The sequence below is a fragment of the Carassius gibelio genome, chromosome A7 (assembly GCF_023724105.1).
Source record: "Carassius gibelio isolate Cgi1373 ecotype wild population from Czech Republic chromosome A7, carGib1.2-hapl.c, whole genome shotgun sequence".
NCBI lineage: Eukaryota > Metazoa > Chordata > Actinopteri > Cypriniformes > Cyprinidae > Carassius > Carassius gibelio.
This window is the reverse complement of record NC_068377.1, coordinates 30,868,122-30,886,714: the sequence shown is the minus strand read 5'-3', so window position 1 is coordinate 30,886,714 and position 18,593 is coordinate 30,868,122. Positions and strand designations below refer to the sequence as shown.

General features: G+C 40.5%; 2 non-coding genes across 2 annotated transcripts; both read right to left on the bottom strand.

Annotated features, from left to right (window-relative positions):
- Positions 1-6,073: 6,073 nt before the first annotated feature.
- LOC128017945 (U1 spliceosomal RNA) lies at positions 6,074-6,237 on the bottom strand. Its single transcript, XR_008184636.1, has one exon. It is a non-coding gene; the product is annotated as a U1 spliceosomal RNA (small nuclear RNA).
- A 3,776-nt stretch (positions 6,238-10,013) lies between these two features.
- LOC128017949 (U2 spliceosomal RNA) lies at positions 10,014-10,204 on the bottom strand. The gene has a single exon (XR_008184640.1). It is a non-coding gene; the product is annotated as a U2 spliceosomal RNA (small nuclear RNA).
- Positions 10,205-18,593: the final 8,389 nt, after the last annotated feature.

Genomic DNA, 18,593 nt, shown 5'->3' with positions numbered 1-18,593 from the left:
TACTCTGTGGACAGCTGTCCATTTGGTCCATTCGGCGTGGGGCGTTTTTTCCAGTTCACTTTGTCACACCGGAAAAAAAAAATCGAGTACTGCAGAATGGATCAGCGCCGTGAAATCCTCTGTAGATGTGACAACTTCGGGCACGCTCATCTTGATCTGACGTGTTGAGCCTGGTCATCAATGGCAAAAACATGTCCCACTCTCTACAGCACAGACACTCTATTTCCGTCGGCATAGATTGGCATATTCCCCCACATTCACACCACCAGTTCATGTTGGCTCTCATCCTCACGTCCTCAGGCTGTTGAGCGATCTCAACCTCCTCCTCCTGTCGTTCTATTTCCAAAGCACGCAGCTCATCTTCTGTAAACTCTGGTTCAAATAGGTATGGTTCTGGTTCTTGACTGTCTGAGAAGTCACCCTCTTCGTCTCTCTCAAAATCAGCCATGTTCATCGCCATTCGTGTACTGTAAGGAAAATAGCCAGGCAGCTACTATTCACGCCGGTGTGTTGACGGAAGTCGTGAGATTTCATGTGTTGCGTGATTCTCTGCGCCGAAGTAGCAGTGCTTCGCCTAAGCAGCAGTGCTTCGCCTGTGCTTCCCCATAATATAGTCCCAAGTCAATATCTGCCTAGGAAATCGCCTAGTGTTAATCTGGATCGCTATTTGTACTTGTTGTGAATACGCAGGCCACAAGAAGTAATTAGGTGGGGTTTTTTTTATTTTTTTGATCACTTTTACTCAGGCCATGTTAGCTGGCAACAAAGGATTCCATTCATTGTGCTAAGCTAAGCTAACGCCGACCCAGTCAAACTAAAACAATGCATGCACTGACACAAAAATGCATTTGCCCACCTATCTAAATGTAGGAAATAATGTGAATAAGCCCTATTTCAAAAAATAGGGTGTTCCTTTAATGCAAATTCCAATTGTTAGTTCCTGTCTTTATCTCGGGGGATGTTTTCTTGGTCTGAGGTATTTAAACGATTTCAGCAAGAGGATCAGGGCAATTTCTGTAGCCAGAAAGCCCGTAGTGTGTTGTGTGTCTCTTCACTTCATACTATGTATTTTCTAAGGTCAGGTATGCATATTTTACTTTCAGATTCATCTTTGAGAATTTGATGTTTTGTATTGATATGATTTGATGTGTTTCAATTGGATATGTAATTGGCAAAATACATATCTACCTGACTTTTAGTAAATTGTTACATTTTGATTCTATTCTGTCTTGCTCTGTAATTATTGACTAGTAGATTATGTTGCATCCTTGTTAGCAACATGAGCACCCGAATGAACGAGTTAATATAAAAATAGAGTTAACTAGAATAATCAAATGTCAGGAGAATATTAATTAAAAAGGCATTTGCATTTCAACCTAAATTCGGGATCATAAGAAAATGGAGTCAGATTAAATGATAAAATGGAGTCAGATTTGAGTTTAACCTAAACTGAATAACTTTACGCGCTGAAAGACCGAACACGCAGGAAACCTTCACCCAGCACCGGACACCTTCCTTGGGCCGAATGCCTGGACTTGGATACTTGAAAATTGTACTTGAGTACAGTAACGAAGTAAAGCTACTCCGTTACTGTCCAACACTGATTATTTGGTAAAGTAATAAGGCTAATAAATTGCAATTCCGCAACTTTAGTTTTTTTTTCACTTTCAAAACGCAATCTTTCATCCCTGTGTTTTTTTACAATGCAGCAAATATTTTTAAATATCTTTAAAAAAAAATTTATGTCTTTAAAGTGTTGATAGATTTTTTATTTAGTAGCCTACATTTGGCCTAAATCTAGAAAAGATGACTAACCACAGCGGGTTATTGACTAACCTTAGATCTCTATTTTTTCTTTTTCTTTTTGAGTAAATAAAACACTGTACTTTTTATTATTATTACATTACTATTATTGTAGGGAGTGAAGTTTAAGGTTAAAATTTATGTTCTATAACTTTAAGATCTAGAAGTAATATCACGAGAACAGAGACCCGCGATTCTAATAGAGAGAATAGTCTACGCGCAGTTAGGAGATGTAGATAGAGAGAGAGAGAGAGAGATGACGCACACTGTGTAATCAGATGTGGCTAATTCCTAATGTTCACCTCTTCATGTTTAATAAATCAAGTGTTATGATCTGCCGAACTCCCTGTCGGTGTCCTCCTTCCAACAAAGTCAACGAGCTAGCGCACGTTAAGAACTGTAAAGCCTGCATATAGAAATGACGCGCATTACATTATTATTAGGCAAATTATAGACATAATATTGTTTTAAAAAAATAACGTTATTAACCAGCATTTTTTCCACCCGAACCGGTTTCAGAACGGTAACAATTCAGAGGAACGCAGGAACAGAAACGCTAAAATATAGATTCTGCTCGGAGTGAACCGATTGAATTTTCTTTTCGTTTTCAAGCCCTGGGTAAAATATATATTTGGGAGTCTTGGACCTTTCCAACGATATATAGTTTGTCAAGATTAGATTAGATTGAAATATAGTATAGTCAATGTAACCATCCCGTATTCGAGATGGGGTGACCGTTAAGGGTTTAAAATTGAAATACATTAATTCACAAATGACTTGAGCCATTTTTTAACATGACTGACACTCCCCCTGAGTCAGAATAAACTAATATCCCAGAGTAATTCATTTACTTAAACAGTACACTGACTGAACTGCTGTGAATACAGAACTGAAGATGAACACCGAGCAGAGTCGGATGACAAACGTACACGCCCACTGCTGGAGCAATTCTCATTCTCCAGTCAAGAACCAGTTGCATCGGTTTTCGGATCCCCAGTACACTGAACTGAGAACAGTTTCTGTCGGACGCGTCCGATTTGAGAACAGATGAGCTGATTCTCATTCTTGAGTCAAGAACCGGTTGCATCGGTTATCAGATCACCAGTACACTGAACCGAAAACCGTTTTTTTATTTATTTTTTTTATTTTTTTTTTAATAAAGATGAATATTTCTAATCTGTGTATTGTAGATTATGCATAGGCCAAAGGGGTTTCCAGGGAAGTTGGACAATTAAGACTCTAAAGACTATGTTTAATAGGAATAAAGGATGATTTATGAAATATCTGTTCTGTATTTATATTTAATGATGACACATACAAAAATTGAGTTTGTAGTAAACAGAACATGAACACGAGTAGAGAAGCTGATTATACTGAACTGCAGAATGTGCCGGTTACAGGGGTTCTCGTTCTCGAGCCAAGAACCCGTTGCATCGGTTTTCGGATCATCAGTACACTGAACCCGAAAACGGTTTCTTTCGGATGAGTCCGATTCGAGAACCGAGGAGGTGATGATACAGCACATGTGTGATTCAGCGTGAAGCAGACTGACTCACAGCGTGTCTGAACCAAACTGATTCTTTTGGTGATTGATTCTGAACTGATTCTGGGCTAAAGTTATGAGCGCGAGTAAACCGAAGGATTGAAATGAAGGGCAATCTGGCGAAACGCAAGTTAATTTAATAACAAATACATCGCAATGGATTATGTATAGTAAGTGGATCGTGGTTTCTGCGCTGATGACACCTAATTTATTTACTTTATATCTTCAAGACTTAAATCCTCCTATGCACATTATTGCTATTACTGTATTTGGGTGTGTTGTTCCAAAACTTAATTGTAAACTTTTCATGATAATACAGATTTCCGATTTTCTTTTAATTATCTTTAAGCAACAAACAAGAAAGTGTGCATAAACAAGATGTGTATTTGTTATTTAATAGGCCAAACTGGCTTTTGGCTGTTGAAAACAATAACCTTAACCATCTGAAGTTAAAGAGCCACACAGATGGGAAATCAAAAATTACCTGTATTACAGTGTATAATGTAGCTGTCCAGTGTAAACAATGTGCAAATTAAACCAGTAAACGATTTATAAAGTTATTGGCTTCTAAAATAAGGAGTCGACTCTGAATCGCTGAAACGAGTCGTTATAGATTTCAAATCTTTTGCCCATCTCTATGTATGTCACTAGGAACACTTTGCATAATCTCCGCCTACAGTCTTGAGAGAAACGGAACGCTGACCTGCCCCCCCCCCCCCCCCCACACACACACAGACGCTCTTGTTAGCAGTTGGTGTGATAGCATCATGTCGAGGAGACAGTGTGTTTTTAATTGTAAAGGCAAGTTTGTTTTATTTTCACTGCCAAAGAATGAAGATCAGAAGAAACAATGGCTAAAATAATTTTTTACCACAATACCAGAGCAGTACAACAAATCCCTTTTGTTGTGTTCACAACATTTCACTGATGACTTTTCTAATCTCGGTGAGTACAAGGCAGGATTTTCAAAGCGTTTGGTCATAAAAGAGGGTTCATTACCAACTTTATTTAGACCAACAAGCATCTCCGAATCACAACGCGAAGTATGATTATTAAGTTATGTGTTTGTTTTCTCCCGAGCGTCTTATCAGTATGTGTACTGCCTGAAGCCTTTGCACTGATCTTCATTTACAAACACGTCATTAAAATGAACTGTAACTATCTTTAGAAAGCTTGACATGTCTTCTTTAAAACTAAACAAGTGCCGAAAACAGATATTCTGTGATAAAGTAATCCATATGAAAACAACACGATGTCTGTTTTTCATGTCTCCCTTCATTATATCTGTGACCACGCCCCCGCGCTCAACGCGCTATTCAGATTTAAACTGAAGCGCGCGGCTTGAATAAGCCCACACAGAAGAAAAAGCAGCGAGACTGTTTAAGTTTTTTATTTTACGGTTTGCTTCGCGATGAGAGGAATAAGACATAATTCACCCCAAAAAGATGCTAACGCATTGTTTACCATGAAGTTGTGTGCGGAACAACCAATCAAAACTATGTCAGTTGACCAATCAGAACACAGTATGCTATCGAAAGGTGGGGTTTAAGGAAATTGAATCTTTTGAACAGCTTCGTGCAACCGTTTGGGGATCTCTGAGAATTTAGGTAATTTTAAAATGATATTTTGACAAAATGACAATGTTTTTTAGCCTTGGATGGATTTAAACCTATTGTACAGGACTTATAAACCGTGATAGGAAGCTTAGAATTTTCATCTTACTGGCTCTTTAACAGCAATAACTGCACAGTAAGTAGCCTACATTCAATACAAACATAGATGGTACAGACATCAGCATTTAGCTTTTGTTTTTGAATTGTTGAAACTACAGAGAACTGGCCTTAAATTACATTTAATATATTCTATATATTTTTACTTGAGCCAATGAAAAATAGATAATTTATTGTCTCAAGTATATAAAAAATTTAATTGGATGAATGAAACACTTTTTGAATTTGCTACAGCAGGCGATTTTTAAATCAAATTAAGTCTATGTAATTTTAAGGTAAAATAAAAATAATCATCCTAATGCAGAACTGACGTTTACTTCTGGCTTTTCAAATGTGTATGCAAGTTCTACTTTATATAAAATAAATAAATAAAAAAAACCTTTAACTTTTGTCACATTTTAGTCCGTTTCGTTTCTCATCCAACACGTGATAAGTTGATCTGAGCATTTCTTCACTGTCTACTTTTATTTGTGCGCCAGTACACCAACGGCTGATCGCTTCCTGCTATCTGTGCCTCAGACATGTAGCTCTGCACTTCCAGTGCTGAACGGCTGCCCGTATCCTGCGCACAGATTTCAAAATACTTCCACACAAATGACATGGCGAACCATTACAATGTAGTCTGTGCACGCGAGAGCCGATAACGTATTTTAATCAAAAACCGGCTGGGTCAGATTTATGGCCGGTCAACCGGTGCATCCCTATTAAAAATTTCAACAAAAAGCAGGTTTTAAGTAAAAAAAACAACGTAAGTAATTTACATAATTTTTTTGTTAAAAAAAATCGGTATCGGCCAGTTTGCTTGTAAAAAAATTGATATCGGAATCGGCCATGAAAAATCATGATCGTGCATCACTAGTTTTTAATGCCTTTTAATGATGAAACTTTTTTGATAATCAGGCTCGCAAAAATGAGGTTTTAGATTTATCGACCAACATATCAGTTATTGGCTTTCTATTGTAAAGCCTACATTTAATTCTATTTTTAACCAGAATATCAGGGGAGAGCGCGAACGCAGTCCCCCACTACCAGAAATTATGCAGTCGAGATTCCCACATTTGGGGAATTCGCAGGGGTCAGCACAACCGGAGTGCAATGGCTGAGCCTCGCCCTGGGTGAACCACCTTCTTGATCATGGTATCTCCCCTGCCAGGTAAGTATGAGTTCTACACTGACCCTGAAGAGGGAGCACTTCAGGGTACATCGTTCTCAGTGACGGTGATGAGTTACTGTGGAGTCCATACTACTTAAAGTGCCCCTAATATGCCATTTTAAAAGGTTGCTAATATTAAGGAGTCTCCTAAAACAGGTACGTTTTCTCAAAAATCTGATTTCATTTTACCTAACATCATAATGTTTATGAAACGACTCTTGCAAAACCGTTCAAAGTTCTCTCTATACCCCTCCTATCCATGAGCCCTCACTGCTGTCATTGGTCAGATAGCGCAGTCCTTTGCGATTTGTCTACCATGCACACCACGTGTAGGAAATAAAAAGTCCACTGCCATGACTGAACAACAAGAGTCCTGTCCTGAACACAGCAACATTCCTGTATTCAGTTATAGTGCCACCTGCTGGCAACATGTAGTAACATGATTTACACTGTTAAAATATGCACTTTAGTGCTAGACATGCTAAAAATATTCTCAAACACGCCAGCAATCTGCCTCAAACGTCACAAGTTTTATAGGAGTCCAGGCCTGAACACATCTAAAGGCCGATCCTCAATTATAATTATACCACCATCTGCTGGCAACAGGAAATACCTCGTTTCACACTAACTTTAACATGCAATGTCTGATCTGCCCTAACCTTCACATGTTTGGTAAGAGTCCTGGCCTTAACAGATCTTAAGGCCAACATTTCAGTTATAATCTTACAACCACCTGCTGGCAACAGGAAATTACTTGATTTCAAGTAACTTAAATATACAATGCCAGATCAACCCCAAACTTCAAATGTTTGATATGAGTCCTAGCCAGACCCGGACTGGCCATCGGGAGCACCATCATAAAAGTTTTAGTTTAAATTTCCAATAAGACTAGTACTCCTCTTTACTTAGTATATGAGGCTAATGATCCTGATGGAAGGGAAAGACAGAGAGATCTTAGGGAAAATGAAGAGAAGGAAAAGGGAAGTGAGGGGACCGTTCAAGAGAAAGCCTTTAATTATTTTGTACGGCCCCAGCCTAAGGATTTAGACCATTTCTTCCGCTACCATCCACAGCAAAGCCCAAAACAGGCCATTCCTAACATCTACACCAAAAGACAAAATAAACAGGAAGTGGTTGACATACTGTGAAGAGTCACACTCTTTATACTGTTCCATTTGTCTGGCATTTGACAAACCCTCAGCTAATGATAGTTCATTTATCAAAGGTGGAATGAGTGCGTGGAATGAGTGCATGGAAGCATGTACATGAAAGGATTGCTGAGCATGAAGGGAGCAAAATCCACAAAGAGAGTGCAGAGGCCTATTTTCTCAGGGCAAACAAGGGAGATAAAGGTAGTCTACTGACAGAAAAACAGATATCAGCACATCGAGATCAAGTAAGGAAGAAGCGTCAGGTCACGGAACATGTGATTAACGTCATCAAGGTCATTGGTAAGCGTGGCCTTAGTTACCGTGGTGATGAACACGAGAGTGCTTATTCCTTAGAAGACTTGACTTTAGATCATGGGAATTTTTTAGAATACTGCTGCTGAGCAAATATGATGCCTGTCTACAAGGACATGTCAGTGAATGCATTGAAAAAAGTAAAAAGCTGCATGAAGGTGGATGTAAAGGAAGAAGATCCCTTGTGACTTTGCTGTCAAAGAAAACAGTAAACAAAGTCATTAGTGTTACCAGTCTCTTTATCCAACAAAGCATTGCTGAAGAAGTTAAGGAAGCTGGAATGTATTCAATACAATTGGACAACAAGATTTGACATCGAAGAATCAATGTGCAATTGTACTCAGATATTTGACCAATGTCATCAATGAGAAACTAATTGCAGTAATCGGCTGTCAGTCCTCTGTTATCCCTCTTAGGGAAGTCGTGGCCTAATGGTTAGAGGGTTGGACTCCCAATCAAAGGGTTGTGAGTTCTAGTCTCGGGCCGGACGGAATTGTGGGTGGGGATAGTGCACGAACAGCTCTCTCTCCACCTTCAATACCACGACTTAGGTGCCCTTGAGCAAGGCATCGAACCCCCAACTGCTCCCCGGGCGCCGCAGCATAAATGGCTGCCCACTGCTCCGGGTGTGTGCTCACAGTGTGTGTGTGTGTTCACTGCTCTGTGTGTGTGCATTTCGGATGGGTTAAATGCAGAGCACAAATTCTGAGTATGGGTCACCATACTTGGCTGAATGTCACTTCACTTTCACTTTTCACTTTCACTTTACTGGAGAAAATCTTGTTTTGCTGAAAAAAAGTTTTGGAAAAAATTGGCATTGACATCAAGAAATGCATTGGCAACTCAACAGATGGGGCTGCAAACATGCAAGGGCAGTACAAGGGATTTTCTGCACTTCTCAAACAAGAGGCACCAGCACATTTTGGAAATCCTGAGGGGACACTTTTCATTGGTCATTGACCTTGTCATTGACCTTGTTACCACCATGGCGAAGATGGAGAAAGACAACACAATGCAACCGACTGTGAGAGTAAAAGCCAGAGGTTACATGGAGGCATTACTCAGATATGAAACCATACTCACAGCGCAGATTTTCCTTTGAATATTTGCTCAAACTACACCACTGTCAAAGTACCTTCAGACGAGTGGCATGGACTTGCTTACTGCTCAACGCATGGTACTGGGAACTGAAGACAGCCTGAAAAGGTTTTGATCAACTTTGATGATCGTGCCACAGTGGAGACATTGCAGTCAGAGCTGACAAATTTGGCAACACATTGGGAAAGGCTGAAGATGTCTACTTTGGATAGCTATAGTGTAAAGACAGTGAAAGAGCTCTCAGGAGAAGATGCCAACCTTTCAGGTGCTGATGAGGGCTTGGAGTTGGTGAGCACAGTTTGTTCAACTTGCAAAAACTATGCAATATGTTGCCATATCCTGCTGTCTAAATACAACCTTCTCACTGATGCCTATCATGTCATTGGACTGGGCTACACATTTTTGTTGACATTCACAGGCTACTTGTGTCACAGACAAAGAAGCTTCTCCACACTGAAGCTTGTGAAGAACAGACTTAGCACCTCTATTAATCAGGAACACCTTGAGGCCTTCATGTTAATGTCAACAGAGAGGGAGATACTTGTTGGAATTGACATTGACAAGATTATTGATAAAGTTGCTGAGAGCAGCGAAGTTTTACGCAACCTGCTGACCTTCTAAGCAAACATTTTTGTTTAACCTCTCTTCTGCAGTTTATACACATTTAAGAGTGAGAAGTAGAGAGGTAGTAACAGCTTTGGACTTCTAGATGCTTGTAAAATGTTATGTGCAGACCCATTTGATATTAGGATTGCTTTACTTCTAGGTTGGTTGTTTATGTTTTTATGTTATGGTCATACTGTGAAATAAATGTAATTTAGGGAAAAAATAGGGTTGTCCGTGTTTTTAAATTTTATTTGAGTGCATAGGATGGCCTGGATGGGTGTAGGAAATATGGCAAAAATATTTACCATTTTAAAAGCATATTGCTCAACGTTTACTGTTCTCCTATGGCCACTCGGTGGGGGTGAGCCTGGGTGCGAGGGCCCTTTCATTGCTGCTTGAAGTTTTAATTCATTTTACAACGCTCCAAAGCTTGCACGTGTCATACAAGAAACCATCGATACAAAGCATGCTAAAATACAGACCTACAGCATTTTCAGGAGAATTCAGAACATAATAAAATAATACTTTATAAGAAAAAAAGCTAAGAAACAACATTAACAGTATATACACATATAATGTATTAGCAGACATTGCATTTCTTTATTTAAACCATTTTAGGGGGGTGCACCGTTCCCGGAAGCACTGCAATACCGGGTCGATGCGTGGAGTGGACGGAGCAAGCCCCTATTCCATCTCCCAGCTCCAAAAATCAATTTAATATATGGTGCCCGGGTAGGGCACGTATCAGATATTAAACTGATAAGAACAGATACTACACTTGATCTTAGCCAAAAGGCCGAGAAGCGATACCTACAAACGGTCAACAGGAGGAACCACATCCTTTGACATAGCAAATGTGACTATGGTAGGCTTTTACTTGGCTTATTTTTTTTTTAACTCAAATAGTTCTTCTGTACAATGCAGTTGTTAATGTAGCTCAGACATGGCTTAAAGAGTTATGAAACCCCCCTTACTTGAGCACCGGTCATTCACACCTCCGATTTGAAAGCGGTTAAAAACAATGGGTGTGTAAAGCTGTGATTAAGTGGGAGGGTAAAGCGTGGGATGAGGGGAGGTGACCGTATGAGAAGGGGCGGGGTCCAACAACAAAAAGAACAAAAACTTTTTTTAAAATTTACTTTTCTCTCCAGTTGCATTTGAATTTTTCATGATTATCTTTAGTTCATCTGAATAATCAATTTTGATTAGATGTACCACTGTAGGGATTTGGGATTTATAAAGCAAGATAAAGTTAGGAACTTGTTTGCATGTACAGATGCTTTACAGGAAAAGCTAGGAAGCATTGTAGGAAGCATTAGAGATTTATCATTTATACAGTGGGAGAAATATTCTTTTGATCCCCTGGTGATTCTTGAAGTTTGTCCACTTACAAAGAAATTAAAGATCTACAATTTTCATGGAATGTTAATTTTAAAATATAGAAACAAAATATCAACTAAGGCAACTACATGACTTGGCACTCCAGAAGAAAACCCTTGTTGGAAAGCACAGAAGCAAGACTTTTTTTTTTTTTTTTAAGTTTGTCACCAGGTCTGAAAATATCTCAAGCCCAGTTCACACCGACAGTGACAGAGCGACATAATCCCATGCATTTTCAATGGAGAGCTGGCATCTTCCAGCACAGTGACCATTGGCGACGGAATGTGGGCATGCGTTGTGAGTCAAGCGTCAAAAGGTGAGAATGCTTCAACTTTTTGCAAATAAACTGTGAATTTCACGAGCAACAACCAATAGGAGTGAAGAATCTCACACGTTCACACGTCACCATCTCGAGTGCAGGCAAGACAGGACAGATTTCCTGAGCATTTTCACCGTTTTATAGTAGTAAGGGGACCTTGCGGTTGCTGCAGGATTTCAGTCCATTGAGGTGTAGTGTGTTACCAATGTTTTGTTTGGTGACTGTGGTCCCAACTGCCTTAAAATCATTAACAAGCTCCTCCTGTGTAGTCCTAACTGATCCCTCACCTTTCTCATGATCATCCATACCCCATGAGGCAAGACCTGGCACAAAGCTCCAGACCAAGCATGACTGATGGTCCTTTTGTATTTCTCCATTTTTCAAATGACCGCACAAACAGTTGTCTCCTCACCAAGCTTCTTGCTGATGGTCTTGTAGCCTAACACTTTGGTCTTGCCCATAGTTGTGGGCGTAACAATAACGACATGTGAATACTCCGCCTACTCTAAAGCTGTACTAAACTGCAGTGGACAAGCAAACAGAGCAGAGTTGAGCAGTGCCATACCAAGTTGTACCAAGGAGTGGAATTTTATACACCATTATATACACCAAGAACTCTAGCAAGTTTATAAGCAATCAAATACTTATTTCACTCACTGAATAATCCACCAAGTTATGGAAAATACCCTTACATCTTCAGAGCCTACACTGAATTCTATTTTTTACTAGAAGATCAGGGGAGAGCGCGAACGCAGTCCCCCACTACCAGAAATTATGCAGTCGAGATTCCCACATTTGGGGAATTCGCAGACGCGAGCCCGAGCGCCGTGCAATGGCCGCTGTAGACTTTAGACAGCCCGGCCTGCCGATTGGCCGCGAGTCCACAGGTGCGCCAATCAGAAGCCCGCGCTGTCTAAAGTTCAGACAGCGCGAGCCAATCGGAAGGCCGGGCTGTCTAAAGCTTAGACCAATCGGGTCGCCTCTGGATGATGCGCTAGCGCTCCTGTGAAATGCTCACCCGTCATCCGAAGTTTGTGAAGTTTGTTTGGTAAGTTATTATAATGTTATAATATCCACGCAAAGTTGGGGTCTTATTCGCATCAAGTCAGAAATATGATCGCGTTTGCGTGGTGTCGCGTCGCGCCGCTCGTGACCGTTGTGAAGGACGTTTTTGAAAAAAAAAAAAAAATCCTTATTTCCCTTTACAATTAGCAATGCTTATGAATGAATACATACTCTTTCATATATAATTCTATGTATAGCGACGATTATTAGTAGCGGTTGTTAGATCATTTTGCCAAAAATACCGATAGAAAAAAAAATGAATGTACTTCAAGTCGCTCGTTTTAGATAAAAGCGTCTGCCAAACGCATGCTTGTCATTATACACATAGACGTGTGCGTGTGTGTGTGTATATATATATATATATATAAATGACAATTATACACACACATATTATTTATGTGTTTGTGTGTATGTATTATGTGTGTCATTCTACAGAAATTTGTATTTTCATGTCCCTAGCCTTTACAGAAACATTACAATTTGTTTTTAATATTTTAAAATAAAACAATGTGAACAATTAAACCTTCTTGCGCCATCAATCAGAATCAGAATCAGAATCAGAATGAGCTTTATTGCCAGGTATGTACACATACGAGGAATTTGTTTTCGTGACAGAAGCTCCGCAGTACAACAGAATGACAGCGACAGAACATAAAACACATAATAAAAGAATAAAAAATACAAATAAGTAGAGAGTGAATAACAATATACAAATGACAATTGTAGGCAAGTATATTACAAAATGAAGTTATGTATGTACATATATATTGTGTGCAAAATTTAAGTGTATACTAAGTATGTGTGTTAGATAAATAAAGTGTATGTGTATATAAATATAAAGTGTAGTGTGTCCGCCGATATTATAAGCTGTTCATAAGATGGATTGCCTGAGGGAAGAAACTGGTCCTGTGTCTGGTCGTTCTAGTGCTCAGTGCTCTGTAGCGTCGACCAGATGGCAACAGTTCAAAGAGGGGGTGTGCTGGGTGTGAGGGGTCCAGAGTGATTTTGACAGCCCTTTTTCTCACTCTGGATAAGTACAGTTCTTGAATAGATGGGAGGGTTGAACCGATGATTCGCTCAGCAGTCCGGACTACCCTCTGTAGTCTTCTGAGGTCAGATTTAGAAGCTGAGCTGAACCAGACAGTTACTGAAGTGCAGAGGATGGATTCAATGATGGTGGAGTAGAACTGTTTCAGCAGCTCCTGTGGCAGGTTAAACTTCCTCAGCTGGCGGAGAAAGTACAACCTCTGCTGGGCCTTTTTTACGATGGAGTCAATGTGAATGTCCCACTTCAGGTCCTGAGAGATAGAGGTGCCCAGGAACCTGAATGACTCCACTGCAGTCACAGTGCTGTTCATGATGGTGAGTGGGGGGAGTGCAGGGGGGTCTCTCCTGAAGTCCACGATCATCTCCACTGTTTTGAGGGTGTTAAGCTCCAGGTTGTTGAGACTGCACCAGACAGCCAGCTCTTTTACCTCCTGTCTGTAAGCAGACTCGTCACTGTCCTGAATGAGGCCGATGAGTGTGGTGTCATCTGCAAACTTCAGGAGCTTGACAGAGAGGTCCTTAGACGTGCAATCATTAGTGTACAGGGAGAAGAGCAGTGGGGAGAGAACGCACCCCTGGGGAGCTCCGGTGCTGATTGTACGGGTGCTGGATGTGTATTTTCCCAGCCTCACTAGCTGCTGCCTGTCTGTCAGGAAGCTGTTGATCCACTGACAGACGGAGGTGGGCACGGAGAGCTGATTTAGTTTGGGCAGGAGGAGGTTTGGGATGATCGTGTTGAAATTTTTGAGCTTGACTTTTGAGCAAGACCACATGTACCATTTTAAGTCTTTGTGTTCTGAATATGTATTCAGTCTGAAAAATAATGAAAATGCAAGAAATCAGGAGATTGTTTTATTTTGTGTGAAAGATGAAAACAAGGTAACAACAGTGACATTTTTCATGAAAAAAAATGCATTTTACAAATGTCTTAATTTCTGATAACTGAAAAGAAACCGTGGAATTAACAGGAGCCTTTTTTTCTCAGATCTTTATAAAATAGAAAGGGGCAAGTCAAGTGATGACATCAGTGTGATTTTTATTTTTCAATGTAGCACTATGTGTTATTAATTATAAATAATTCCAAGCGTCACAAAACTGCTTGTCCCCACAGCCATGTACAGAGGGAAATTGCTTTATTTTTAAGTACAAACCAGTTTTTCTACCCTTAAAAATACAATAATGTATTCATATATATATATAAATATATATTTATTAATGGCATAATAAAATGCTGAATATTATGAAATGTATAAGTGAAGTTGTGTCACTGGTGTTACCATTTGACAAATATCTGTAATTTAAAAATAAAAATCACACTGATGTCATCACTTGACTTGCCCCTTTCTATTTTATAAAGATCTGAGAAAAAAAGGCTCCTGTTAATTCCACGGTTTCTTTTCAGTTATCAGAAATTAAGACATTTGTAAAATGCATTTTTTTTCATGAAAAATGTCACTGTTGTTACCTTGTTTTCATCTTTCACACAAAATAAAACAATCTCCTGATTTCTTGCATTTTCATTATTTTTCAGACTGAATACATATTCAGAACACAAAGACTTAAAATGGTACATGTGGTCTTGCTCAAAAGTCAAGCTCAAAAATTGCACAAAAGAGCTAAAAAGAAAAATAATTAAACTGTAATTTATATGCATTCATAAAGTCAACAGGTAATCTTATAATCTTGTCTAAGTTTAAGTGTTAGAAAAATAAATGCATTTTAACACATTTTGCCATACCAAAAGTGGACGTTTCTGTAGAATGACCCATATTGTTGTGTAAGGCAAGGCAAGTTTATTTATATAGCACATTTCATACTCAAAAGTAATGAACAGTAAAGTGCAATGTACACGAAGACATGAAAAAAATATATAAGTCCATTAATGAAGAGGAGTGTAATAAAATTGAAAGGAAACAGGAAGTATTGAACACATTTGAACACCTTCAAATTTATTCAATACTTGCTTGTGGACAAATATGTCCCCGTATCATCATGGTGATTATAAGAGACTGTTTCCTACAGGTGTGTTAGACATGGATCCCTTGTTTCCCACCTTGTGCATTTTAGACACAAGTGTGCCACAAAATAGGCAACAATGCCTTCTTAAGGCTTCAAAGGAGGCCAAGGCACTGGCATCCCGAAACACATGCTATAATAGAAAGACAGGCCAGGATAAAAAGACAGCTTGTGAGGAAGGTAATATGCAATCGATGTGTTTCCACCCTATGTTTACACTGCAGCATAAACTTTTTTTTTGGGCCTATCATAAAATAAAATAAAAAGTCATTACAATTGATCTGTCTTCAGCCAAAAAGAGATGTCAGCCCATTACCTTGACTCCATCAGAGGTGCAGTACCTTGGCCAGCTCCAGATTACATTTGGAAAATACAACGGCCAAAGTTTTAAATGGCTGGTGGAGAACGACGTTGGCTACATTAAGTAGTAAGTATGCTGTACTTAACAGAAATAATGTTTTCTAAACTTGTTTTTCCACCAATTAATTATCTTATGTGATGTTTTAGTCTGCTTGATATGCACATAAAAGAACGTCGCCATCATGAAAGAAAAGCGAGCCCTGACGAGTGGGTGAAGGATCTCCTGCTGAGGTACGTGCAGCTGTTTCCACAGGTCTCCTGCCACCTAGAGATCAATGTGGACAGGGCTATTTATGGGCAGGGCCGCTTCAGGTCATTCACATTCCAGGAGATGTGGCAGTGGTACAGCCTGCACAAGTCTCTTCAGGATGACCCACAAGCCGGGACCGACCATGAAAGGAAAATGGCAAAGGAGGCGCACTGCTCTGTGCAGCAGTGGCTGGTGATGAAGGTGGAGGACATCACCACCAAGTCACTGAAGCGCTTCAGGCAGTACATTCTCGACAAAGGCTTTTTTTATGGTGCCTTTAATAAAAAACAAGCCACAACATTTCATGCAAATGTCACCCACCCGTACATCACAGAAACCTCCACAGGACAGGGACCCTCCCGCAGCAGCTGCCAGCTCATCAGGGTCCAAAGGTGATGGTGGCTGGGCGGATGACGCTCTGCTGGTGGAAGCTCTCACCTCCTTTGAAAGACAAGGTTTATATCGCTTTATTAATGTCTTGAATTATATGTTATGGCATGAACCTTGTATTAATTAATGCAAAGTCAAAAAACACTGTGTGCGCAGATGAAGACAACTGTCCACATTTAGCAGCTGGGGAAGCTGTGGGTAGAAAAAAGTCGCCAGAAAAAGGCTCCCATCCGGATCTTCCACAAAAGCCATCCACAGGCTACATTTCACCGTATGCTGTAAGTCCCTAGTTTGTACATCACAATAACCTGTTACCTCCCTGATTCCAGGTGGGGCACCATAAATGGGTAGGGGCATGCAAAAGTATGCTTAGGTAAATGAAAAAGGTTTTCACCAATACACTTACGTTAAAGGCTCCTGCAGCTGCTCCTGTATCAGCTCCTCCAGCAGCTCCTGCATCAGCTCCTCCAGCAGCTCCTGCATCAGCTCCTATAGCAGCTCCTCCAGCAGCTCCTGCATCAGCTCCTCCAGCAGCTCCTGCATCAGCTCCTATAGCAGCTCCTCCAGCAGCTCCTGCATCAGCTCCTATAGCAGCTCCTCCAGCAGCTCCTGCATCAGCTCCTCCAGCAGTTCCTGGATCAGCTCCTGCATTAGTTCCTCAAGCAGCTCCTCCAGCAGACACAGCACATTCTGAGGTAACGGTCTAAATAGTCAGTGGTTGTTAGACAAACAAACAGTTTAGGTGTTTGTTACATAAGATTTTGTCTCTGTTATACTACCAGGTGACGCTTGAGGGTTGGCACAAAATGTGGGAGTCTGGTCCTTATGGCCTCACCAGCGCAGACATCAGAATCAGAATCAGAATGAGCTTTATTGCCAGGTATGTTTACACATACGAGGAATTTGTTTTCGTGACAGAAGCTCCGCAGTACAACAGAATGACAGCGACAGAACATAAAACACATAATAAAAGAATAAAAAATACAAATAAGTAGATAGTGAATGACAATATACAAATGACAATTGTAGGCCGGTATATTACAAAATGAAGTTATGTATTTACATATATATTGTGTGCAAAATTTAAGTGTATGCTAAGTATGTGTGTTAGATAAATAAAGTGTGTGTGTATATAAATATAAAGTGTAGTGTGTTCGCCGTTATTATAAGCTGTTCATAAGATGGATTGCCTGAGGGAAGAAACTGGTCCTGTGTCTGGTCGTTCTAGTGCTCAGTGCTCTGTAGCGTCGACCAGATATAGACATAACGTGGCTGAAGGAGGATGCTGAAAGGGGACTTTTCCAGAAGGCAATGTCTTATAAAGACAAGCACGGCAGCACGAGGTGGAGGAAAGTCTTGAAGGACAACAGGATGTGGTTTCACCCTCCTGAATTTCCTGGAGTGGTGGAAGGAAAAGTCCCCTCAGCAGACTCCTTTTTTCATGGCTCCGTTTTTTTCTGGAGACCAGTCGGAGTGTGGCGATACAGTCTTCGATGCCCAAGGTCTGACTGCCCGGCACGCTCTAGTCAGAAGGCCTTTCTGTACCGTTGTGGGTACTCAAAAACTGTCAGGCAGATCTGCCACATGTCTGGCTGGTACTCCATGCTGACAGAAGTCCTGGCATGCAACGCTTGCAGAAAGGCTGCAAAGGAGTCTGAGGAACACTCCATTGGTCGATTCCTCTCATGGGATGCGTGCATCCTTAACCAGCTCAGTCCAGCACACAGAGCGGTGTTCCCTGCCGGCTTGACATTACGGTGAGTTCTCTGCATAATTCCACAATGATTTAAACCTAACCCTAAAAAAAGAAAATCAAAGATTTACAGGAATCCAAACACTGTGCTATAATTTTAGGCGTGACGTGGACAAGCAGGTTATCCGCCTGATGAGGGATCGCACCGAGGGCAACACCATGGCCAAGGTGTGGAGGCAGGTCCTGGAGAGCCACTGCGAGGAGTACCTGCAAAGGAAGGACTTGTACACCACCCTCCTCAGCCAGTACAAAAAACCAGGGTCGATCACACGTAAGTTAAGAGTTAATTGTTTTCGTGTCGCTCATTACTGCAGATCTGACTTCAGCACAGCAGGAGACCTCACTATAATAGGAACAAATCTCCCCTCCATCCAACTCTTAAGGTTTTTTTGTTTTCACCACCAATAATGAAGTCTTCGTCTGTGTTTTTTCTGCTTTTAGGGAATTTTTGCCAACAATTCCAGCGACCACCGGCGAGGAGAGAGCTGCCATGTCCAAAGCTGTTAAGAAAGGCCTTTCTCATCGCAGAAGCAGATAACGTCGAGGACTACCGGACACAGATTATGTCTACTTTTGGCAAAGTCCTCAAGTACGACTCCACCAAAAAGGTAAATTAA